The sequence below is a fragment of the Canis lupus genome, chromosome 24, assembly GCF_003254725.2.
Source record: "Canis lupus dingo isolate Sandy chromosome 24, ASM325472v2, whole genome shotgun sequence".
NCBI lineage: Eukaryota > Metazoa > Chordata > Mammalia > Carnivora > Canidae > Canis > Canis lupus.
The window spans coordinates 12,472,394-12,498,002 of NC_064266.1; the positions used below are offsets into that span (position 1 = coordinate 12,472,394).

At 37.2% G+C, this 25,609-nt stretch overlaps 1 long non-coding RNA gene across 2 annotated transcripts in view; it reads left to right on the top strand.

The window, feature by feature from the left end:
- The window catches only part of LOC112673365 (uncharacterized), a 114,988-nt gene that overhangs the window by 69,151 nt on the left and 20,228 nt on the right, over positions 1–25,609 (top strand). For both annotated transcript variants that reach the window (XR_007405391.1, XR_007405392.1), the window contains 3 exons: positions 3,854–3,994; positions 13,136–13,301; positions 24,871–24,996. This is a non-coding gene — a long non-coding RNA (uncharacterized LOC112673365). The remainder of the gene's footprint in view (positions 1–3,853; positions 3,995–13,135; positions 13,302–24,870; positions 24,997–25,609) is intronic.

Sequence of the window (25,609 nt, forward strand, 5' to 3'; positions counted from 1 at the left end):
CTAGTGATTGGGATAGAAATCCTTTTGCAAGGGGATTTCAGTCATGGACTTTCAGCAAAATTAAATGAGGGGTTTGTCTGGTTCATGGCTAATAGCTGATAATTAAAAGATTTTTTATGATAGATCATAATGTGACCTTGTCATGTATTTGGAAAGTTCAAATAACTGAACACAATTGCCATAACAAAATTCCTTTCAATCCTGTGTACTTATCTATGAGAACAAGCTTTCACAGTGTTCATATTTATAAAAAAAGAATAGAAAGAGAAACCATGATTAGATACATGTCCTTTGAGCAATGAAAAAATATTTGTTTTCTTCATAAATAACCACAAATATATAAATTGAGAAAAAGTCACTTTCATCTCATTAAAGAGATGCACTTAGAAAAACTTTGTTTTTATGTTTAATGCTTACTTACTAAAATTTATTATAGGTGATGCTTTTATCAATAACCAATAATTGCAATGTTATTTGACACATTTTAAAACATATTAACCTTTATGGTCATTGGGAATAGAAAAGAATTTCAACTTATTATACATATTTTTAGTGCTTAGAAAAATATAGAAAGATAAATAAAAATTTTCAAATATAAACAAATTACCTTTGGATAAAATCATGCAGGCAGACCATAATAAAAATTTGATTTCAAGTAATAAAAGAAATAATGTAAATTTTCTATCACTGGAGAATTTCTTCTTTTTAATGGATGATGCTAAATTTTAAATTGCCATTTGTATTTAGATTCCTTTCAATAGTTTAAAATATGAAGTAATAGTATTATTATCTCATTGGACTTAAAGTTTGAGAGGGGATCTTTTATTTTTCACAATTAGCTTTGGAATATGGCAACAAAACACTTCAAGACCATTGTGCTGGGATGTCACTTGTAGAGAAACAGTCTCATGTGTTGGCAGCACCAGGTCATATGGCATCTCAGTCACAATAGAGTAGAGATGTTTTGAAACTGGGCCATGGTAAAAGTCCAAGGAAACATCTCAGAATAAACATTTGTCATAGTAGCTGCCAGCACACCTAAACTCTCATCTCAATTTTCAACGTTCTTCTAATGAAACTCCAAGTTCCTGAAATTCATGCCTTCTGCTATCAAAGAAAATTATGCAAAACTTTGCCTTTTTGGTATCCTGGTATTTATTCTTTAACAAGCCTGCTTGAAGTTCACCCGATGTTCTAGGGAAGTGCATCCAATTGAACATTCTGTGATGAAGGAAGTGTTCTATATCTGAGTTGTTTAATACGTAGCCAGTAGCCCCATGTGTCTATTGTATATTTGAAATATATGCAACTAAGGAACCTAATTTTTGGGATGCCTGGGTGGCTCAGTGGTTGAGCGTCTTGCCTTGGGTTCAGATCGTGATCCCGGGATCCTGGGATCCTTCCCCACAGGAAGCCTGCTTCTCTCTCTGCTCATGTCTCTGCCTCTCTCTCTGTCTCTCATGAATAAATAAAAAAATCTTTCTTTTTAAAAAAAGGAACCTAATTTTTAACTTTGTGTAAGTTTAAATAATTTCATTTCAAATTAAAGAGCCACATGTGACTTGGCCACCATCTTGGACATAGCAACTTTGGCATAACGTACCTTTGTTTGATTTACTATTTACCAATGATTAGGGCCGAGACTCTCCAAAGTTAAATGTTAACTTCTAAAAGACTGATAAGTGGTAAGTGATTTCTTTCCTGTCCCATAAAACAGCTTTATTGCCCTGTAGCACATTAACCAGTTTTGTATTTAATTAACAATCTCATTTCAACACTTTTTTCTCTTACTGACAGTACGTGCTTCAGCATTTTGAACTCTCCTTTGAACCAGCTTTACCATCCTGTTAGTACTGCCATTAATGAGTTTCTGCTATTAATTGACATATATTCCCTATGTATATTTGTGAGAATGTAGTGCTTTTGAAGTTCTTGAAAATTATATTCTTATGTTGCTTCCCATCTGACTTCATTTACTATTTGAGTTCATCTATCCTTAGATTTTGTTCCTGGATTTGATCCAGAAGTACCCACCAATTAGTTAGCTCTGTCTCCAAACCCAATTCTTATTTGTATTTGTTAGAGGAAAGAATATGAATGTCAGACAGACTGGCATAAGATCCCAGCTCTGCTACTTGTATCACTACATAAGCTAGACAAAACTATTATGATAAAAATAATAAGAATTACCTAATAAGGTTGCTGTGAGAAACAAATGAGCCATCATAGTAATAAGCTCAGTATAGTGCTGAGCAATAGTCAGGGTTCAATTAAAACTAATAGCTTCACTTGGTTTGGTGTCTAGTCCTACTTTTTCTGTATTTGTTGGCATTTACCCCTGCAAGATCCTGCACTCTGGAGATTTTTGCTGTCTGACATTCACTGAAGTCATTGTTGTGGGTTTAGTTTTGTCCCCTATCCCTACCAAATTCTTATGTTAAAGTCATACCCCCTACCCCCATACTTCCAAATGTGACTGTATTGGGAGACAGGGTCTTTAAAAAGGTAATTAAGTTAAAATGAGGCCATGAGGGTGGGCCCTAATTCAACATGAGTGGTCTTATAAGAAGAGATTAGTGCATAGATATGTACAGAGAGGGAAGACCACAGGAAGACCTAGGGAGAAGACAGTCATCTACAAGCCAAGGAAAGGCCTCAGAAGAAACCAGTCCTATTGACACCTTGATCTTGGACTTCCAGCTTTCAGAACTATGAGAAGGTAAATTTCTGTTACTTAAGCCACCCAGTCTGTGATAATTTAGTACAGCTGCCCTAGCAAACAAATACAACCATTTAAAAATTAAACATCTATTATCTCAATTAAAGTACAGAAGCCCCATAAGAAGAAAATTACTTGGGATCCCTGGGTGGCTCGGCAGTTTAGTAGTTGCCTTCAGCCCAGGGCATGATCCCGGAATCCCTGGATTGAGTCCCACATCAGGCTCCCTGTGTGGAGCCTGCTTCTCCTTCTGCCTGTGTCTCTGCCTCTCTCTCTCTCTCTCTCTCTGTGTGTGTGTGTGTGTCTCTCATGAATAAATAAATAAAATCTTTTAAAAAAAAAAGAAGAAAATTACTTTAATCTTTAGATACATGATACATGATAAACATGATAAACACTTTAGCATGAATTAAAGCCAAACGTTGGGGTGAGAAATTGGGGACACAAAACCGGGGACTTTGATATCTAAAGAGTTAATGAGGAACTACCATTTGATTAGGGGAAGAGTCAAAGAGAGGGAGAAGGGATGTGAACACCAAGTATATACATTTGTAATAAATATGGGCTGGCCCAGCATATCAACTCAACTGATGGATTTTTATAGGAAACTATTACATGAGTTAACTATGGCTAAGTACAACTCTCCAAAATTTGGTAGCTTAAAACAATAGCTCTTTATTATTTCTACTGCGTCCACAGATTAGCTAGTTGGTTCTGATAATCTGGGTTAGGTTCTTCATGACAACCTGATCTACTGTTTGATTAGTGTGAGGCCAACTGATCTAGAATGGCTTTGACCTAGAAAATTCAACTCTCTTTCTTATGGTCTCTCATCTTTTGGCAAGTTAGCTCAGGCTTGCTCTCCTGGTGGTAGCCAGGATCTAAGAGTAAATGGAATAAAAGCAAAGCCTCTTGAGGCCCATGCTCAGAACTGGTACAATATTATTTTTGCCTCATTGTATTGGTCAAAGTCAACCCCAGGGCCAGCCCAGAGTCATTAGGTGGAGAAATCTCTTGGTAGGAGGAATGGCAAAGTTGCCTTAGAAAGGAAGTGGATTTAGGAAGGGACAGAGAATTTGAACCATTTCTATACAGTAGTCCCTTTTATACACACAGTTTTGTTTTGTTTTTCAGTTTCAGTCACCCATGGTCAACCATGAGCCAGAAGCAGACGATCCTCTTGTCAATGGTATAATGCTTTCACAATGTCAGCATCATTTGCCTTATTTCAATTCATCACATAGGCATTTTATTGTCAAATATCACAAAAAGAGGGTGAGTACAGTATAATAAGATATTTTGAAAGAGAGCCACATTCACATAACGTTTATTATAGTATATTGTTATGATTGTTCTATTTTATTAGTTTTGCTGTTAATCTCTTACTGTCTCAAATTTATAAATTAAACTATATCATAGGTATATATGTATAGGAAGAAACAGCCTGCATAGGGTTCAGTACTATCCATGGTTTCAGGCATCCACCAGGGGTCTTAGAATGTATCTCTCTATAATATGCTAAACTGTAAGCCCAGTATATATTCTATCTTGATGTTTCTGGAACTTTTGCACTTAACCTTTTGCATCAGTGCCTTCTCAGGATATCTTTATATATCGTCAGAGCAAAATGTGCATCAAAAGATGCAGAATGTGGAAAATTAACAATTACATGGGTTGAATTCTCATTCTTTTTGGTGTTCACCTAACACAAATAGTTATTTTAAGTAGAAAATAATCACAAGAGGCAGTTTCTGCTCTCAGGGCTCCTATGATATTAATAAATGGACCATTCAGATATCCAAATGTACTGTGCCTCCAGGGAATCTATTTGCGCATGGCTCCCTCCTACATGCTGCGCAGTGCGCTGTCTCCCATCACTGTCCCTCCTTCCTCTTCCCTCAGAGGTGGCCTCCTTTTTCCAGGACACTAAGTGTTCCCTTTGAACAGCACTCACGTCTTGTCTGAGACTTTGCACCTTCTGTTACTTAACAATGATCAAAGTGTTATATGAGGTGATCAGCAATTATAGAATAAAAGGTACACATTTTCAAAATCAAAAATATTCAAAATTCATACCACTGTTTTCAAGTGATATAACTTTATGCCTACAACAAATAAGAAACTCAGCCAAAAACACTAACAGCCTTATTCAGAAAGCTCAGTAAAATGGATAGATACATGATAAACATATACAAAATGTATGTGGTGTGTGTATATTCATTCCACTTCTGGTTGGACACTCCTCTCCATCAAATTTTCATAGACATTAGAAACAATTATTTATCAATGTATTCAATACTATTTTGTAGTCAATGGTTATATTCATTATTTAATTTTGGCCTCTTAATGCATCCCAGACTATGAAAATTTAGTTAGCGTCCTGTTACATATACGTGAGGTCTTGTCAATATTTCTAATATGATCTTAGGATTGATGGTTCACATACACATATTCATGACTATTATGATTTCAGTATAAAACAACATTGTTTCATTCTATAATTTTTACTGTTAATTCTACTTTCCAGATATTAAAATTGCATTGTTAGCTTTTGTCAATATATATTTATCCACTTATTTGCATTCACTAACACAAGGATACAACACTGCTATCCTTAGTAAATACCTTAATTCTGGATTAAAGGGGAAAAATCACCTCCTCAATAGATAATTACATTTTGATAAAATATAGTACCCATTCCCTCCACCCATGTCTCTTTGTCTCCCTCTTCTCTCTCTCTCTCTCTCTCTCTCTCTCTCACACCTACACAACTATTAGCCAACAGAAGTAGTGGAATCTGTTCTAACTTGATAAAAGGTGCTTCCAGAAATACGTAATAATCATTACATGCTAGCTTTAAAATGTACTCAGTAGAATAAATTCTTACAGTCTTACATTTGTAAACCTATAGTTTTATAAAGTTTTATCGAGCTTTCCAGTTATCTCACAACTTATGATAGAGGAGTGGCACCCTGATTGTAGTCCTAAAGGGAGGGCAGGATTGCATCCCAAAAGGAGCTCAAAGCATGATGTCACTGGCTGGAATCCCTTTGGATTCATCTCATTATCCTTTCAATTAGGAAGCTTCTTGGTGAAACCCAGGTGGCTTCCACTCTCATGCAAAGAGACAGGACAGGCTAGTCAGGTCTGAAGACTTGTAAAAATTCTTTTGCTAAGGCCAGAGAGGACTCACTTCTGCCTCTGGATCCCTACCTCACTATCTTTGCCTAGGTCTCCCAACCTCTCCCCAAGTCTTCCCCATCTCCAACCTTCCTCCCAGCCTTGATTCCAGGCCCTCCAAATTAGTTGCTCCTCAGTGTTGCAGTTCTAATTGCCAGGGTAGTTACTAAGTTAGAATGAAATCAGGCATTTCTGGGCTGAAACAATGTTCCACTGAGAAATTCAGCATGTAACATGTGAGGATAAAGTCCTACAGGATTTCACCCACTCTGATTATAGTTTAAAAATTTAAAAACAGGAAATTGCATGTGTGTTTCAAGCTAGGAGAGTTTTGATGGTAGGTAATTTCTAAATGATTTAATCCAACTAAAGATGCAATACAAGAGAAAGAAGGAGAGGGGGAGAGAGAGGAAGAGGAATTATGAGACTACATGCCAATGTTATTAATAGGTAAAGATCGTTCTCATAGAGGAAATGAAAGTTGATACTTTAGGGGAAGAAAAATAGGATTTAGGTAAGAATGAGGACAGAATTGAACATTTCTCAATGGATACCCTATTGAAAAAGCCCAGAGTTGAAACTAGGAAGGAAATAAACGAACTTGTTAAAAACTTAAGATGAGGTCCATGAGACCAAGCCCAAGGAGCCATACAGGAAATCAGAGGGTGACCTAGGATGTCCTGGCACTAATCCTCTTCACTGGAGCAAAGATTTGCACTTGCTGTTGATAAAGCTGTAGAGCAGGAGTCTGCAAAATGTCCCTGTACAGAGCCAGGTTGTAAATATTTTTGGCTTTGCAGGCCACATGGTCTCTGTTACAACTACTCACTCTTTCCTTGCAGCATGAAAGCAGTCATAGATAATACATAAACAAGTGTGCATAACTGCATCCTAGGATAACTTTATTTATAAAAATGAGTGGTGGACCAGATTTGACCCATGGACCGTAGTTTGCCCACTCCTGCTTTAGAAGAAAATTCTTTAAATAATTTTTTTAAAAAATTGAAGTTCGATTTGCCAACATATAGTATAACACCCAGTGCTCATCCCATCAAGTGCCCTCCTTAGTGCCTGTGACCCAGTCACCCTATCCTCCCACCCACCTCCCCTTCCACTACCCTTTCTTTGTTTCCCATAGTTAGGAGTCTCTCATGTTTTGTCACTCTCTCTAATTTTTCCCACTCATTTTCTCTCCTTTCCCCTATAATCCCTTTCACTATTTTTTATATTCCCTGTATGAGTGAAACCATATAATGATTGTCCTTCTCCGATTGACTTACTTCACTCAGCATAATACCCTCCAGTTCTATCCATGTCGAAGCAAATGGTGGGTATGCATCCTTTCTGGTGGCTGAGTAATATTCCATTGTATATATAGACCACATTTTCTTTTAAAAAAAAGAAAATTATTTTATAGTCATTGAAAAATAATAAACAGAGCTCATGAGTCTCCTAGAATTTAAGTCTCAAGTGAATAAAGTACAATGTGAAGAAGACATCCAGCTGGCCAACAAACACATGAAAAGATGCTCAGCATCACTCATTATCAGGAAAATGCAAATCAAAACTACAATGAGATATTACCTCACACCTTTCAGAATGGCTAAAATTAACAACACAGGAAACAACAGGTGTAGAGAATGTGGAGAAAGGATAACCCTCTTGCACTGCTGGCAGGAATGCACACTGAGGCAGCCACTCTGGAAAACATTATGAAGGTCCCTCAAAAACTAAAAATAGAACTATCTTATTACCCAGCAATTGCGCTACTAAGTAATTACCCAAAAGATACAAAAATACTGATTCGAAAGGATATATGCACCCTGATGTTAATAGCAGCATTATCTATAATAGCCAAACTATGGAAAGAGCCCAGATGTCCATGAATGGATAAAGAAGATGTGGTATATATATATATAATGGAATATTACTCAGCCATCAAAAGAATGAAATCTTGCTGTTTGCAATGCATTGGATGTAGCTAGAGTATTATGCTAAGCTAAATGAGTCAGTCAGAGACATAAATACTGTATGACTTCACTCATGTGGAATTTAAAGAACAAAACAAACAAAAATGAGTGTGTGTGTGTGGGGGGGACCAAGAAACAGATTATTAACAAGAGAACAAACTGATGTCCACCTGAGGAGAGGTGGGTGGAGGGATGGGTTAAATAGATGATGGGGATTAATTAAGGAGGGTACTTGTGATGAGCACCAGGTATTGTACGTAAGTGCTGAATCACTAAATTACACATCTGAAACTAATGTAATACTGTATGTTAACTGGAATTTAAGTAAAAACTTGGGGGCAAAAAACAATTAGGTAAGTTATCCAGCAGAGGAAAACAAGAGGCCTCCTGAAAATGTGGAAATTGAACTAAGAAGTACTTGAAAGGTGATTTAGACCTATTGAAAGAGATTATTTGAATCTATGTGAACTAAGAGACAAATAATATAGAAGCAAATCCAGAATAGCTATGGCATGTGTCAGGTGTGGAGAGTGATTTCAGCCAAGGTTGGCCTGAAACAATAGATCTAAGATAATGCAAGCTACATTCCTCGGAGACCACCAGCCAGGTCTGATTTTCATGAAGGGCCACATGAGTCAATAATTAATAGTACTTATGAGAAATCATTCATTGTCCATTTTCTTCAGGAGAGTATTCCTTTCCATGAAGAGATGAGGATAACAAATATAGCACAATTGATGTATAGGACTTTAAAAATACCTTAAGATAAATAAAAATTGTTAAATATGAATAGAAAATTAAAGTAGCAAATACTTTTTTGGGGGGAGGTAGTTAAAAATCAGGATATGAAATAAAGGTTTCCCTGAGGAAGAGAGCACATTTTCTGACTGAACACTAGAAAGTGTCCTTGTTTTGGGAAACTTAGTAAATATAAAACATAAAAGCAAACTCATGAAGGAAACAAAAGTAAACAGAACAAGGCACTGGAAATATCCAACAAATACTTTCAAGGGATCTAATAAAAATTTCAAAGGGAAAAAAACCTTAATGGAGCAAAATTCAGCAAAGAGAAGAGGAAGTCTGTCTTCTGGCAGGTTCAAGAGAAAGAAAAAAATCAAGACCTAAGGAGAGCACAGTTATGCCAGAAAGCAGAAAATCCGAATGAAACTTCGCTGAGAGAACCAATCAAATTAGTTTGCTACAAAATTCAGAAAGACCTCGAGAAAACTCTTGTTTACAAAAAAACGAATTTGAGGTTTTGAATAATTGCACTGGGCAGCTGAAATAATGGGTAAATCACCAGAGTGAGAAGATAAAATAAATCAGAGATGACAGATGATATATATCTCCTGGATATAATCTTTGTTAACAATGGCTGGAAAAGATTGAGGCCATTTCCTATCCAAACTGAGTGATGAGGTGTCAACCGGGCATGGGCTGGAAGAACAAATAAAGAACATGAGATTTGTTCACTGAGTTGAGGAAAGTTCTACTAGAAAATGAATGCAAAACCTTGCAGCACAGTGTAAGAATCCTGAAGACACAAAAAGAGATGGCTCTGTAAAATAAGCTGATTTACAAAGAGGAAAATGGGAAAAGAAAGAGCAAAAGCTATCAACTGCAGAGGAGATGAAAACGTACAGGCAGAGAATTCAAGAAATGGAGGAGGAATTACAGAAAACAGAAACAGACGTATGTAACTCACAATAAGAAAGCCATCACTGCTTAAGATCAAAAGTAGGGGGCACCTGGCTGCCTCAGTTGGTACAGTGTGTAACTCTTTATCTCAGGGTTGCGGGTTCAAGACCTACATTGGGTATGGAGCCTCCTTCAAAAAAAAAAACCCTAAATTAATACCAGTATATAAAAAGAATGTTCCAAAAACCAGAGACTTTAAAACCAAATCTAGGAATACTTGGACTTGAAACAGCCCAAAAGAACTAAATTAGTGGGCAAACTATATTGTGCATCTGGATGGTTTATTGAAACAAAGATGGCTAGATCCCATCCCTGAGTTTCTGATTCAGTAGATCTAAGGGGAGGCCTGGAAATTTGCTCAAGCAAGTCCTCTGGTTATGGTGATGCCATTGGTCTGAGGACTATGATTTGAGAACCACTGCCCTCAGCAAATTCTGGTTGCATATTAGAATTACCTTGGCTCCTCATAGACCTATTCAATCAGAATCTCTGTGGGAAGGGAGGCGCTCAGGAATTGTTATTTTTTGAAGCATTTCAGATGATTCTAACACAATCAAGTTTGAGAACTACTGCAGTTACTCAAGGTGGTTCTTTTTGACCAGTTCATGGAAACTTGCAGGATATCACCTCTCATCCCTAGTGAGAGTGTTTTCACCTTTGCTGTCTTTCTTTTCTCTTAACAGAAGAGGTTTGTTCAGAAATCAACAAATCCAATGCAGGGGCCTCTAACAAGTCTTAGGGAGTAATCTGGTTTATCAGTGGAATAGTAACTACCTCTGTTTATGTTCTGATAAAGCTTCATTGAGAAACCCAAGGAGCCACTCTGATGATAGTTTGTGAGTATTATTCTGGTGCCAGAGGCTGCCATGTGGCCTTCTGCCCTCATCACTTCCAAACAGGAGAATGCTCACCACTCTTTGGTCTATTCAGACCTCTGCCTGAAGCCTGGAGACTTCAGCTACTCTCATTCTTCCTTCCACCTCTAGCTTTTCCAGACCTCAGTAAATTACTTGGCTTTTACCCAGAATAAGAAACTTACCTTCTGACTCCGTGAGGATAGGATTGGGCATTCAAGTTTAAAAATGTTCAGACTCTCCTGGTTCATGAAAGAACATCTTATCTAGTCCCAGATCAATACCTCTTACTTTATCCCTGAACCAAATCCAAGCAGCTCTCTATCTCTAGCCTTTGCAAGATCTTTGTCAGCTTCAAGTGTATTAGTGCCTCTAAGATGTGCATGTACAGGGATCCCTGGGTGGCGCAGCGGTTTGGCGCCTGCCTTTGGCCCAGGGCATGATCCTGGAGACCCGGGATCGAATCCCACATCGGGCTCCCGGTGCATGGAGCCTGCTTCTCCCTCTGCCTGTGTCTCTGCCTCTCTCTCTCTCTGTGACTATCATTAATGAAAAAAAAAAAAAGATGTGCATGTACACACACACACACATACACACAGTGCAGAGGACAATTCTTAGACTTCTCTTAGGCTTTTGTGTAGGAAAATGAATGGACAATTTAAACATTTCACTTGATTCAAAATCCTATTTTTTTATTTTTATTGAGATAAAATTTATGGATAAAGAAATGCACAGTTTCTTCAGTGTAAATTTCAACAAGTTTTGACAAATGTAACATCACACAAATAGAATATTTGCATCACCTTAGAAAGCTCCTTTATGTCTCCTTTCAGTCAGTCCCATAAACAACCTCTGTCCTGAGTATTATGCCCATTCTTGAACTTCGTAGAAATAAAAGCCCATAGTAGGTCTTTGTTTGTGTCTATCTTTGTTTTGCTCAGTGTAATGACTGTGAGATTCATCCACACTGTTGTGTTTCACAAGTTTATTCTTTTGTGTTGCTGAGTAATATTTCATTATTTGAAAATAACATAATTATTTTATCCATTTCCATGTTGATAGACATTTGAGCTATTTTCAGATTTTGGCTATTTTCAATAAACCTCTATGAAGATTCTTGCGCAAATATTTTTGTGGCTATATGTTTTTATTTCTCTTGGGTGCATTTTCTCCCAGAAGGGCAATTACTGTATCATAACCATAAGTGTCTAACTTTTCAAAAAAAAGTATTTATTTATTTATTTATTTATTTATTTATTTATTTATGAGAGAGACAGAAAGAAAGAGAGAGTGTGTGTGTGTGTGTGTTCCATTTTCCTGGAACACCTAAGACTTGTGTGAACAGAGGGAGGGGCAGAAGGAGAGGGAGAGAAATCCTCAGACTCCAAGCTGAGCGTAGAGACTGACACAGTGCTCCATCCCAGGAACCTAAAACCACTACATGAGCTGAAATCAAAAGTCAGACATTTAACTGATTGAGCCACTTAGATGCCCTGTAAGTGCTTAGCTTTATAAAATACCTTTTTTTGAGAATAATTATAGCATTTTACTCTCTGAACAGTGATGTATGAGCATTCTAGTAGCTCTGTATCCTCATTAGCATACTAATGGGCTATTTTTAACCATACTAGGGGGCTATTTTTGCAGATTTTTTTTCCAATATATACTGACTTGAAATTGTCCATTTTTGAGCCAAGTTATTTAATTCTGAGGTTTGTAATGCTTTTAAAGTTTACTATGGGTGGAAATCATCTTTTGAATTTCAGTCTCCTATAAATCTGATTGGACTAGTTTATTTTTAATTATTTAGATCATATAATTTTAAATAAGTTACAATGTTATGGAAATAAATACATTTGAAATAAAAGTTTTGAAATCAAAAAAAAAAGTTTTGAAATCATCTGAAAAGTAAATATGGGCTGGAAGAGAAATTTGGAATATGGAGTGTGGGTGGCCTTGTTTTAAGGTTAGAACTTAAGTAGCAAACAGAAGAAAAACTAAATAAGAGACGGTTATGATATTCTAGATCAGTGTTTAATAAACCACTATTCTGAAAATAACTTGCAGGTTTTCCATGAGCATTTAGCACACAATTCAAGTATAGGTTCTTCTGCATCAAAACAAAATGAAATATTCTTAAGTAGACTAATACTTAAATTGCTTCCATTTGATTTTGCAATATACTTTTTTGATTTTCTTTTATTATTGTACTTTTTTATTAAGTTTTTTGGAGTGATGTAAATTTAAAGACTTTTTTCATAGGTGTTTTGAAAAAAATAATTGCTAAAAATATTTGAGAAAAACTTGTATAAAAAAAGAAAAAAAAAGAGAAAAACTTGTATGTATAATCTACAGCAGTGATTCTCAAATTCAATGGGTACGAAAGCTTGGTAAAAATACAAAGCCCCAGGCCCCCTGTCCTCTTCAGGAAACTTGGTTCTTCAGGTGATTCTGAGACCCACCAAAGTTTAAGAACAATGGCTTTACAGCACTTTCTAGCACAAGGCAGGCCACATTGAAAGAAAAAAATAGGACTTAATTTTGGTGTAGTTGTCAGCAGCGACCAAAAGGTGGCTCACTGGATCACAACACTGGTTAGGAAACCAAGTTCATTTGCAAGGCATTTCCAGAGAAATCAGTAGTACGTGGAAATAAATACTACAGTTATATCTCTAGAATAATTCAAATGCCCTTCTTCTTTAATGTCTTTTAAGGTGTGAGGCTTCTAGACAAATTTATAGGAACTTCCATTCTTGCATCTGAAAATATTTAGACTTCATGTTAAGCTGCATTTCTGCTCAAGCAAGATTCAGCAAGATAAAATGATAAAATGATCAAGAAAAACTCCACCCATTATACTGCACTTGACTTCATCAAAAGGTCAGGAGGCGATTCATTCTGCTCTGGTTTCTTACTAGGGCAGATATCTTTAAAGGTTCAGGTTGGGAATTACTTCAAAGATAAAAAGTCTGCCTCTTAGGCCTAGTTTTAATTACTGCTGATCAATTGCTGTGATTCTGGCTGCAAAGCTGGCTTGCTTTGACTTTACTGGGAGGAAAAAACCATGCTGGGTGGAATTGTACAGAGTGTTCTTTCTGGGTGACAGCTAGTCAGGGATTACTACTTCACTTAAATGTTCACAGTCAAGGTGACACATTCCAAAGCAGGCAGTGATTTCCCAGATCTGTGCTTATTGGTAGAGTTTAAATGCCCAACTCAACTTCTAATTGTTCCTTGTGCTCACAATTTTCAAATAACAGGTTCCAAATAAGCCCAAGGAATATACTTCATTTTTTTCACTAATCATTGGTAAACATTCATCAAATGCTGCTCTGTGCTGGATAATGAGTAAGATCTGAGAATTAAAACATTAAAGATACTGTTCAGACTTGGAGCCAGACACGTGGTTAACTTTCTATAGTTGTGTGATGCTCATACACCTGCAACTGATGCTTGAGTGCCTGCTGTTTTCAATGCTACACCCTTGTTGCCCAGAACAATGACCGGACCATGGCACCTACTTAATATTTTCTCAAATTAAAGCTAATATGTTGATTGAAGTTACCACAGCTACTAAGAGAGCCTGATGGACAGTTACTTAAGTCAATGGGGGAGGAAAATCTTTGGAGAACTTCCTTTGGGTTATTTCCTTTTTTGGGTATGCTTACCAGGAATCTGTACATTTGGGGTTTTATAGTTTTATAGTGTACATCTGGCATTACTTTGCTCACTTTCCCTCAGCACTCAGTTCTATGCCACAGGCAATTTTCCTGGAACACCTAAGACTTACCACTCGAGGGCTTTTCCCTTGAAGTATATCCAATTGCTGCCAAAAGTCACCCCTCAAAGCAGCCTTCAACAAGTGATTTCCAGGAATTGGTGGATAAACACCCCCGCTTCCTGGCTTTATAGATGAGATAACTGAAGTTTTATTTTTTAAAAAGATTTATTTCAGAGAGACAGAGGGCACATGCATACATGGGGGCATGCAGAGGGAGAGAAAGAGAATCTTAAGCAGACTCCCCTCTGAGTGTGGAGACACAACGTTTGATATCATGACCCTGAGATCATGACATGATCTGAAATCAAGAATAAAACGCTCACCTCACTGAGCCACCCAGGCATCCCATGAAGATTTTCTACACTGTCAGAGTTCCTCAGTGTGCTGGAGTCTTTCTAATTGCCCACAGCAGTAGCTGTCTTGATAACATACCTTTTACTGGATTCTTCCCATTCTCTGTCTCACTTTTCTTTCCCCTATAGCTTATTCCTGGCATCAACTCCCAAATAAAACACACTCAAGTCCTTATCTTAGGGTCTGCTTCTGCGAGAACTCAATTCAAGGATAAATATGAGCTGTCCAGACGCAGATGAGTGACAGGTGGGGAGAAGTGTTGGTGACATGTGAACAAACATGGAAGCATGAGGAAATCTGACACTGAGGAGTTACAATGGATGGAACATAGGGTGCAAGGCCTAGAAATTATGAGAGTGGATCCTGTGTGCTAATTTTAAATATCTGCATTTTACTTGGAAGGCAGTGGGGATCCACTAAAATATTTTCAAAAGGAGGGGATGGGAACATGTTATGGCCTAGCTGGGAGATACCAGGGTATCTGCAAGCATGAATGACGCTTCAGGAGTGAATGGAATAAGCCAGGACACGGGGGTACCACTTTTAAAAGTTGATAAAAATTAGGGCAGCCTGGGTGGCTCAGCCGTTTAGCACCGCCTTCAGCCAGGGTGTGATCCTGGAGACAAGGGATCAAGTCCCACATCAGGCTCCCTGCATGGAGCCTGCTTCCCCCTCTGCCTGTGTCTCTGCCTCTCTCTCTCTCTCTCTCTTTTTGTCTCTTATGAGTAAATAAATTAAAAATCTTTTTAAAAACAGAAGTTGATAAAAATTAGAAAGTCCTCCACATCCAAATGCACATCAACATGCACATCAACTTTTGTTAAGTTCACAGACCCCCTTTGAAGCATAGCCATGGACTTCCTCAAGGTTTTCAGAAGAGTGGTGAAAGATATTGAGTGAGAAGACAAAAGGGTTAAGGAATTGAGGCCTTGAGAACAATAACATTAAATATAGACAGGAATAAAGAACGTAGAATAAGAAGTTGTCACTGGTTTGGGAAATAACTCAAAGCAGAGATGTATAGGGAAAAAACAAAAGATGCTCTTGGTCAAGCTACTTTTGACCAGCAGTAGATGACAGAGAGTATCACCCTCTAGTTCTTCCTATTGTTGTTGTTCACTCAAACAAGAAAAAGTGTTAATCATCAATCAGGAAATACTTCACAGCAGAAGATACAAATCAAAGGCTCCTACATGAAATTCAGCTAATAAATGTAGTGCATGGCTCTGACAGTGTTAATTGTTTGGCTTTCTTTCAGTTAGTCCTCAACATTTAAAAATAAAGAAATTTCAAGGTGCCTGGGTGGCTCAGTGGTTGAGCATCTGCCTTTGGCTCAGGTCATGATCCTGGGGTCCCTGGGATTGAGTCCCTCTGCCTGTGTCTCTGCCTCTCTGTGTCTCTCATGAATAAATAAAATCTTTGAAAAAAATAAAGAAATTTTTAGATTTTCTTGAAAAAAGTCAAAACATCTAGACTAGCATATGTATATATGAAAATCCTGGTTGTCAGGCGTACAACACCAAAAGGGTCTCAAGGCGCTATTGTGCTTTGATCACGAAATTCAGAGGTCTATCCTCTCCTGATATGCCATTATTCACTCATGAGTTGGGTCAATTATTCAAGGAATAATATAATCATTCTTGTCTCTCAGGAGTGGAACAGGAAAGCTTGAGCACTAAAGGAAAATGAAAAGGGGATTGTGAGAGAATACTACAACACAAGGCAAGCAGGGAGATTTCCTGGATGAAAAAAAAAAAAAAGAAAAGAAAAAGAAAGGGGAATGTGGATGCTTTTAGATCACCACTGCCAGTCTGGTGTACTCATGGGCCAGCACTCTGGTATCCCAGCTTCCCTAACTATTGGTTGCTTATGGCTCACAGCTACATAGAAATGCCCTTAGTAAATGAGGTGCTCTCTATGGTAGGTTATAAACCTTTTTCCTGGGAGAAAAGGGACTTCCTACAGCTAACAATTGATAGGCACAGGAGTTCAAAAGACTAAGTAGCAGAGATACAACTCACGCTCCTGAACTCCCTATGGTATCAGACTGAGACCTGATTCCAGCTAAGACCATGTCTTTGCTTATTTCCACAATCCCACCCCTCATTCTAATCCTTTTTTTCCTGAGAACTCTTCTACAATCACCTACTCCTGAATCTATTCCCTCAGGCTCAGAGTTCCAGGGAATTCTGACCAACATAAAACACAAAGACTGACAAAACATTTATTGCTAATTTGTCTCCTCAACAGAGAATAGCAAAATATCAGCCTGGTAGGGTACCATCAGATTTTGCAAAATTAGATCAGGGTACAATGATATAGAAATGGCCCTTCATGATTTGTATATTAACACTCCAGCTCAGAATTCAATTTGTAGTTCTCTTTAGAGGCAATGGTATACGATCCTAGAAATATGCACATTTCCACACTGGAGATGAGATGTTATTAACTTTAATTCAAATGATAAACATTGCCAGTCACCACAGGCTTTTGAGGGACTTCCTGTAAATGATGACAGGAAGGTTGTTTTCTGCTGGTTTGTGCTAGGCAGATGGATTTCCCTGCTAGAACAAAGCCTAGGACTGTTAATTTCTTATCTCTAGAAAATGCTTGACCTACAGATCATCTGGATTCTTATTTATTCAGTGGATGAGAACAAAGAAACAAATGCTTACGCAAGTCCACGGAAAGTTTTTCGAGTTGTAAAGAATAATGTAGATCATTTTCAGAAATGTATCACTACTCTGTCACCAGGATATATGTTCATTCTCAAACTAAAAACGTATGTGGACAGCCATATATGAAAAACAAATGTTCATTGATTTGCTCTTTTATCCATTTCAGGTAGCTACCCCAGTCCTCACAACACTATCCCCTTTAACTACCCAACTTACCATTGGCTTGTTTATTGTTTGCCCTCTCTCCATATCCTCCTCCATCCCATAAGATTACAAACACCATAATTTCAGGACTATTGTCTATTTTGTTCACCCTTCTGTGCCCAGCAACTAACTGATCCCTGGCATATTATAGATGCTTAATAAATATTTGCCAAGTGAATATTCACAGGATAATTGCAACTTTAGATGAATGAATTGCAAATGGGAAAAGTGTGGAGTACAAAAATACTAATAAATAAAAAAAGGATCTTGACAAGTTCCAATATTTAAGAAATAACTTATGGCATTTTCTAATTGTTTAGGTGATGCTTTCCATCTGCCAGATCTTCAAGGAACTCCAGGGAAGGGTTATTTTAGTACAGAAAACACACAGGTTTTTTTCTTTAGATGTTCACTCTTGTAACCAAACTAAGCAGATCATATAAAGTACATATCATGCAGTTCAGCACAGAGGGTAGGAAGAAAATAGAAAATGTCTGATACTTAGTAAATATTTCATTGTTAACTGCTGCAGTTGTTCTTGTTACTGTTTTTGACCTCCAAGAGTATAATATTTTCTAGGGGAGATAAGTCAAGCATGGGAAATGCACAAATGATGGTGAAATCCAGTAGAGTATAATATCTCTAAATCAGTAGGGCTGATGAATATAATAGGTGCAAGTAGGGACCTTGGAGTTGTGGGGGGATTTTAGCTATGCACTGTGAAGTTAGTGAGGTATAAAAGAAAGAGAAATTAGGTGCCCTAAAATTTCTTCCAAAGTACTTTTTTACAAAAACCTTTTTATGCTTGTAACTTAGTTTGCTGAGAACAATTCACTAACATGTTGCCATTGGTAGGAGTCATATTTTCATTTCAAAGCAGCTAGCAACCACTTTGTAGAAATTCACCCAAATGGAGAATTTCTTTATGGAAAGTAGTCATTGGAATAATTCTATAATTAAGAACCATAATGAACAGCTGTGAGATACCCTTACTCTTACAGATGATCTATCTAAAGCTAGACTGGGGTTACTCATGTGGTCCACGGAGCAGCAGAATCAGTAATACCAGATAGGCTGTTAGAAGTGCAGATTCTCAGGCTCCACCCCAGAATTGCTGAGTCAGATTTTGCATTTTATCAGGATCCCTTGGTGATTTGTATGCTCTAGTAATTTGAGAATTACTATTGTACAACATACTCCTGCTCTCATGAAGTTTATATTTGGAGAGAAATAAAGCATAAACCCATTAAAATGAGCAAAACAATGAAGACACACATTTCAAGTGATTCCAGAATAACAAAGATTTTTACATCAAACCTATCCAGACATTAAAACTGTGCCAACTCTGAGAGAATTTCATGAAGACAGCCATTGTTTGTTTGCCTAATATCCCCAAATTTTGTAAGAGGTTCACCATCTCCTTCTGGCAACTTCTGGCACTTATTCCATCCACATTGTTCTCATGTTGTAATCAAAGAAAATCTTTTTATCTTATATAAGTCAGCCCCTAGCCCTGTTCATTACATTCTGGGAGAAGCAGGTCTTTTGGAAAACAATCATTGATTATCAACAGAAGTACCAGGTTCCTGTTGGTGGCTCCTGCTTCTTTTATTAGCATTGTCCTCAATCAGAATTACCACACCCTGTCCTTGCCCCAGAATTTGAGAAAAAGTGTTGAGTTATCAAAGGAGACTCACAGTCATAGATCTTACCCAATAGCCAAGCTTACTAAGTCAAAGGAAGCAGGAAGTCACCAGTCACTGGTGAAACATTCATTTCTTGGAGGAATCTGAATCACTGAGATGCAGATCCCCAAAAGATCACTTTTGTCTCTCATTTCACTGAATTTTGGTTTCATATTTAATTGAGAAGACTCTTCTGAGCAATGTATATGGAGATACTGAGCAATATATATGGAGATACTACTCACACAAAGAGACTCAGTTCCATCTTCAAAAAGCCCATTTTAGTTTAGTAGTTTTGCCAGTTTTGTGAACAAGAGAGACCACGTATATCTCATGGGAAAAAAATCATAGGTAAGGGCTTCCTGGTACTGTTCCGCCAATCAACAACATTAGTATCTTTACGGGGAGGTCTTGTCTTCGAGTTCTTACCATGTTTAATGGAGATTTGACTGAATTCATTATTTCTGGATATCTCTGCTAAGAAGGGAATCGGTTACTGGCCTGCTGTTCTTTCCTGTCCATTAACAAAGCTGCTTGAACTCCTGTATATTCCATTTATCATAGCCAGATTTGTCAGTAATCTAAGCTAGAAATCAGCAAGCTATCCTCAGCTCTATCTCCTCCTTCATCCACATCCAACAAATAACTATGACCTATATCCGGTATCACTCTTGAATCCATTTCTTTTTTTTCACTGTCACTGTAGTTTAAACCCTGATGATTTTTTTGGCTAATTATTGTGATTTCTTGGCTTGTCTGTCTATGTCTAGTCTCATCCTCTTCAAATTTACTGTCAAAATGGTTTTCCAAGTGATCCTTCTAAAATATACATCTGGTAAACTATTCAACAGCTTCAATTCAACAGCTGACCACAATAATTTGTTTTTATGTATCATGAGGTCAACAATAAGCTGATCTCAGCTGGGCTTTCTCACATATTTGTGTGTCAGTCGAAGGTGCTTCTCTAGGCTAGCTTGACTAGGCTTCTCTAGGCTAGCTGAGTCCCCGGACTCTAGTATGGGCCTGGGCTTTTAAGTTGCTTAACAAATCTTCGTTGAGTTGAATTCAGTAGAAGTGAAAGCACATCACCTAGAGTCTGAACACAGTTCATCTTTTACACAATATTTCTAGTAGTTCTGAAAAATTCAGCCAGGTGCCTGAGTTCCTGATAAGATTCCTGAGGAGCAAACCCCAGACTCTGGGAGGTTGACTTATAAGAGGAAGGCAGATTCTCAGAGAAACGTGAAAATCAGACAGTTTGCAATAATAAGGAACAACATGAGATTCAATAGTAGGCAACTGGGATGGAAATTGGAAATCTAGCCTCAAGAAAATGTTGCAGAGGCCCAGCATCATTCAGAGTTAGAGCAGGAAGGATTTGATTCTAAGTGCCAGAGAGTTGTGAACACTTTAAATATTTCTTTCTGAGGTCAAAATTGGTTCTAAAGGACTGACAGTGGGTCAAATGACCCTATTTCTGAGAAGAAAAAGCAAGTGGGGAAGACAAACTGATCATTTTCTGGCAATTCTTAGAGCCGTGATATTTATTAACCTTGTCATCCACAATAACATATGGTCTAGTGCCAGGAAATAAAATCAGAATCACAAAGTAATAAAGATGTTTGACTGGATGCTGAATGAATGTCTTGTTGGCCTAGGGGTGAAATATGATCTACATGACATAGTGTGCCAATTAGGTGATATAGAAAAGGAAAAATAGAACTTACAATAAAAGAGTTTTTCTGCACACACATACCACCCCCCAAATACTCCTCAAAAGAATTTTGATAAGATAGCATATGGTAATATGACCAGTTAGGCCTAAATAGTATGTGCAAAAGCAGAAAAGAAATAAAAGGGCGTATCAAACATCATTTAAAGAGTCCAACTTAATCAGTATCTTAAAATTATAAAAATGGAGGAGAATAAGCCTCAATATAAGCAAACTGCCAATGTTGGTCATTTCTCATAATTAACAAGACAAACATTACAGTCTTATTTATAAAATATATCTGTTACAATATTTAACCAGTTCTGTCCTATTTTTTAATGCTCTTCTAGTGGCATTCTTACTTTTTTAGGCATAATAAGGGATCGGAAGCTAGCTGCTTTCTTAGAATAAATTAATATATTTAGATTATTAGAAGATTATTATATCTTCCTTGTGAGAAAGTAGTTTTTATAAGGGACAAGAGAAGTAATTCACATGTATTTTATGACCACAGTGTTGTAAACATTGGTCTACATGCTTCACTAATTTTGTTTCCTTGTAAGCTGCCTTATTTTTTTTTAAGATTTTACTTATTTATTTATTTGAGAGACAGATAGAGATAGAGACAGAGATAGCGAGAGAGAGCAGGAGCAGGGTGGAGAGAGAGAAGCAAACTCCCCACTGAACAGGGATCATGACCTGAGTTGAAGGCAGACACTTAACCAATTGAGCCACCCAGGCGCCTCTTAAATAACATTATTTTATTGAGAAAATCTGAAGTGCCTTTTTAAATTCACTTTTACAAATAAAATAATTACCTGTTTCAAAATGTGTAGCTCCCCAGAAAAGGTGGCTCTGTTGTTTATTCTATATACCAAAAAAAAAAAAAAAACCCAAAAAACAAACAAAACCTGTAAAATGTCCTATACAAAATTAGATCCTTCTTTGCCCTTATGGTCTAACATCAACTATAATGTGGATATAGGAATTAACACAATCTATAGGGAAAGTAACATGTGATACAGATTAAGATCTATGCAATTTCAGAAAAACAAAATATTTCTAGCATTCGTCTAAAGGTTGATTTCATGGGCTGAAGGAAAATTACATTGAGACTTAAAGAATGGGTTAGATATGGACATGAAGCAAACACTTCATTCAAAGCTGAGGGAATATATATGTAGATATGTCCACTGAAAGGAGCTAAAAGCAATGACAACCAAGTAGCAATGAGCACACCCAGTGCCCATATATTGGTTTCTAAATACCGTTCTTCAATAAAAGGAACCAGGGATCCTTATAAAAGTGGTTGATTCCAGGGCCGAAGCAGGGAAAATATAAGATTCCTGGGCTGCAAGCCCAAGTCCTCAGAATATCTTATAGTGTATAAAAGTAAGAAAGTGCTTGAAAAAAGATGAGTCATCTTAAAAGGGTACAGAAGCCACCTGGATGAGAAACTAATGGCCAAAGCATAAACTGATATGGTAATATTTCATGATAACTCATAAAATAAATTTACCCATGAGTCCATGCTAAATATATAACTAAATGGGGGAACACAGATAGCTTTTCCTTATAATATAATTATAATTAATACTATGATATTATTAAAATATTAATATATTATAAATCAGTATTATTTAATATATATGAAAGATAAGATATATTAACATAACTTAATATTATAATTAATACATGTAAAAGGAATGAGGGAAATACAAACTTATCATTAGGCAAAACCATAGTAATAATTGCTGGAGGCATAACCCACCAATGGATGCTAACATTAATGGGTGAATTTTTGAGGAGAAACAGGATTTTTACATAGTCTCAAAATATCTCCTGCAAGACAGTCATTAAAGAGGAGAAAATAGGAACTGCATGTAGAGAACAATTTGAATAGACACATCTTATACACAAAGATTTACAGAAACATTGTTTAGTAATACAAAAACGTGGGGCGGGGGGGAATACTCTGAATGCCCAAAGAGAAAGAAGGCATAAATTGAGATAAATCAATCCCCCAAAATATTATGCAACAATCCCATGGATGAATCTTAGGGACCTACTAATGAGTGAAAAAAGTAAGTCTCTGAAGACCATATAGAACACAATAATCTTCTGTAAAAGTCTAAGAACAATTAAACTAATCAATATGTTGCTTAAACATATACATTTTTTATAAATCCATATAAATGTTTAAAATTTATGTAAGTTATCAATGCAGAATTTAGAATTGGGGTTCCTTTTGGGGAGGAGGAGGATAGGAGAGGGAAGAAGCACATGCGTAGATGCAAATGTTTGTTAATTTCTAGTTATTGAATTGAGTGAAGGAGCCAAGATTGTTCATTATGTCAATCTGAAAGTAAGTGAATAATAGATAGATGATAAGTAAATAAAAGAGGACTGTGTATGGATTGGTGATAGCATATCAAGAATTATGATTGGGGCGGCTACACGGTGCAGGTGGTTGGATGTCTGACTCTTGATTTCGGCCTGGGTTGTGATCTCAGGGTCGTGAGATCAAGCTCCCTTTCGCACTCCCCACTTAGCAGAGAATCTGCCTGAAACTTTCTTTCCCTCTCTCTCTGCCTCACCCCCATGTACTCATATGCTCTCTCTCTCTCTCTAAAATAATTAAATCCTTTTAAAAAAAGAATTATGATTATGCTAAATCCCATACTGAGTACCTGAGGTCAAATTAAAATAAAAAGCTAATGAGTGGAAAATAGCTAATGAGTGGGAAAATATTCTCATGTTTATCATTAGTAACACCCACTACATACATGTACTGGAAGTCATCAGCCAATACCTCTTTCTTCAATCTTTATTTAAAGATATAATAAAAATCTTTATTCCTGACAGACTAGCCCTAAGCACTGAATAAGGTAATAGAGTGATTCTGAAACTTAGTATATTTGGGTTTTTAATTTTTTTTAGCTTATAGATGATATTATCATGGCCTTCTAAATTACTACTGCTGATAGATAGATTTTATTCTGCTTGGCTTGAAAGGCTTTTTTCCCCTTTATTCTAACAATTACCTTTATCTTCCACTCTTCTTTAGGAATGTCTCAAAGAAAAAAAAAAAGGAATGTCTCAATGACATTGAGATCCTTTCATTACTGCATGCCCTCTGTTATGTTTGAGCCCCATTTGATTTTGCAATGTAGTTTCTCAACTCTCATCACCATCCTGTATGCACTTAACTCAGCTTCTCCCCTCTGGCTTCTTCCTTTTCAGTCAAAACCAATTTTATGGCCCTAATTCCTGTGCTTCCTGAAACCCAGAGTAAAGTAAAAAGACGAAAGAGGGAGGAGAAGGGAGGAAGGGTAAGGAAGGAAGAGGGAAGAAAGAATTAATCTCTCTGGCAAAAATGTGGCCCTTGGAGACACTAGACTAGAGGCAGGAAGATTGGTTTGGTAGATACAGTTTTAATCCATGCAAGAAGAGATTCCAGCTTGGCCCTCATCAGTAGTATAGATGGGAACTATAGAACTTAATACCTCATCGCTGGAGGGGATGAGGGAATGCAGATACCTAGCCCCTGATACTCAAACTGTGGCCCCTGGATCAGCACTCAAATCTCACCTTGTAGCTTGGTAGAGCTATAGACTCTTGGGCCCAGCCCAGACCTCCTGAATCAGAAGCTGCATTTTGATAATATTAAGGTTAGAGAAGCACAGTACTTGGATGACTCTCAGGGCTATGGTTTGGGTGACTTGATGGGTGGTGGTGTCATTTGCAAGATAGGGCAGGGCTGAGATAGGATGAGTCGGAGGAACACTTCATGGCCAGCACTGAAATGAGAGTATGACATGGCAGGAAAGGCTTTCATCTGAGCCGAGAACAATAGGAATGTGAAGCTTGGTGGAATTACCAGTCTACATTTTCACCTGGAATGCTGAGATAACATGTGCATCTGTCTTCACATTCATAGCAATCACATGGTGAATGGTATGGATGCTCCCATCCTTCACCAGCAGCCTTTGTTAAGAATTTCAAGAATAGCACTGGAAATTGTTTTCTATCTCAGCCACAGCTGCCTCTGATGGAGAGTGGCCTGGGTATTGTCTAAATGAGGCCCAAGTGTGAATGGTAAAGCCCATGATTACGAAAGTCTTCAGGCTTTTGCAGAGCTCGGCCAAAGTGAATGTCACAGGTGAGTTCTCAGGTTAGTAACTTAGAGCCCTGACCATACTTGAGAATCAAGGTTTTGTTTTGCTTTTCTGAATATCTGAATATCATCCATACAAGTGAATGATTTTCTGAATATCATCCATACAAGTATATTAATTTGAAATGTGTTTTTTCCAAAAACCAAGTAAAATAGGTGTGGGTGATTCAGTTAAGTTTCTAACTTTTGATTTCAGCTTAGGTCATGATCTCAGGGTAGCAAGATAGAGCCCTGTGTTGGGCTGTATGCTGGGGGTGGAGCCTGCTTAAGATTCTATCCTTTTCCCTCTGCCCCTCCCCCTCTATAAAAAATCCAAACAAACAAAAAACCCCAAGTAAAACAACTTAGCATTAGCTAATTTTCCTATATTTCTATTTTTATTTTTATTTTTGGTTACCTTTCTGAAAGATTTTCTAACCTTCCAGTATGTTTTTATATTTTGGCATTCATAGTTTTTTAAAAATCACAAAATCTCCTTTTTTGCCCTTCTTTTTTCTTTTTCATAGTATTTCTTTCCTTTACTACAAGTGTACATTTTCTTCTTCATCTGAGGGATGATAGCTTTCATTTTAAGGATTTTTTGTTTGCTTTGCTTTTT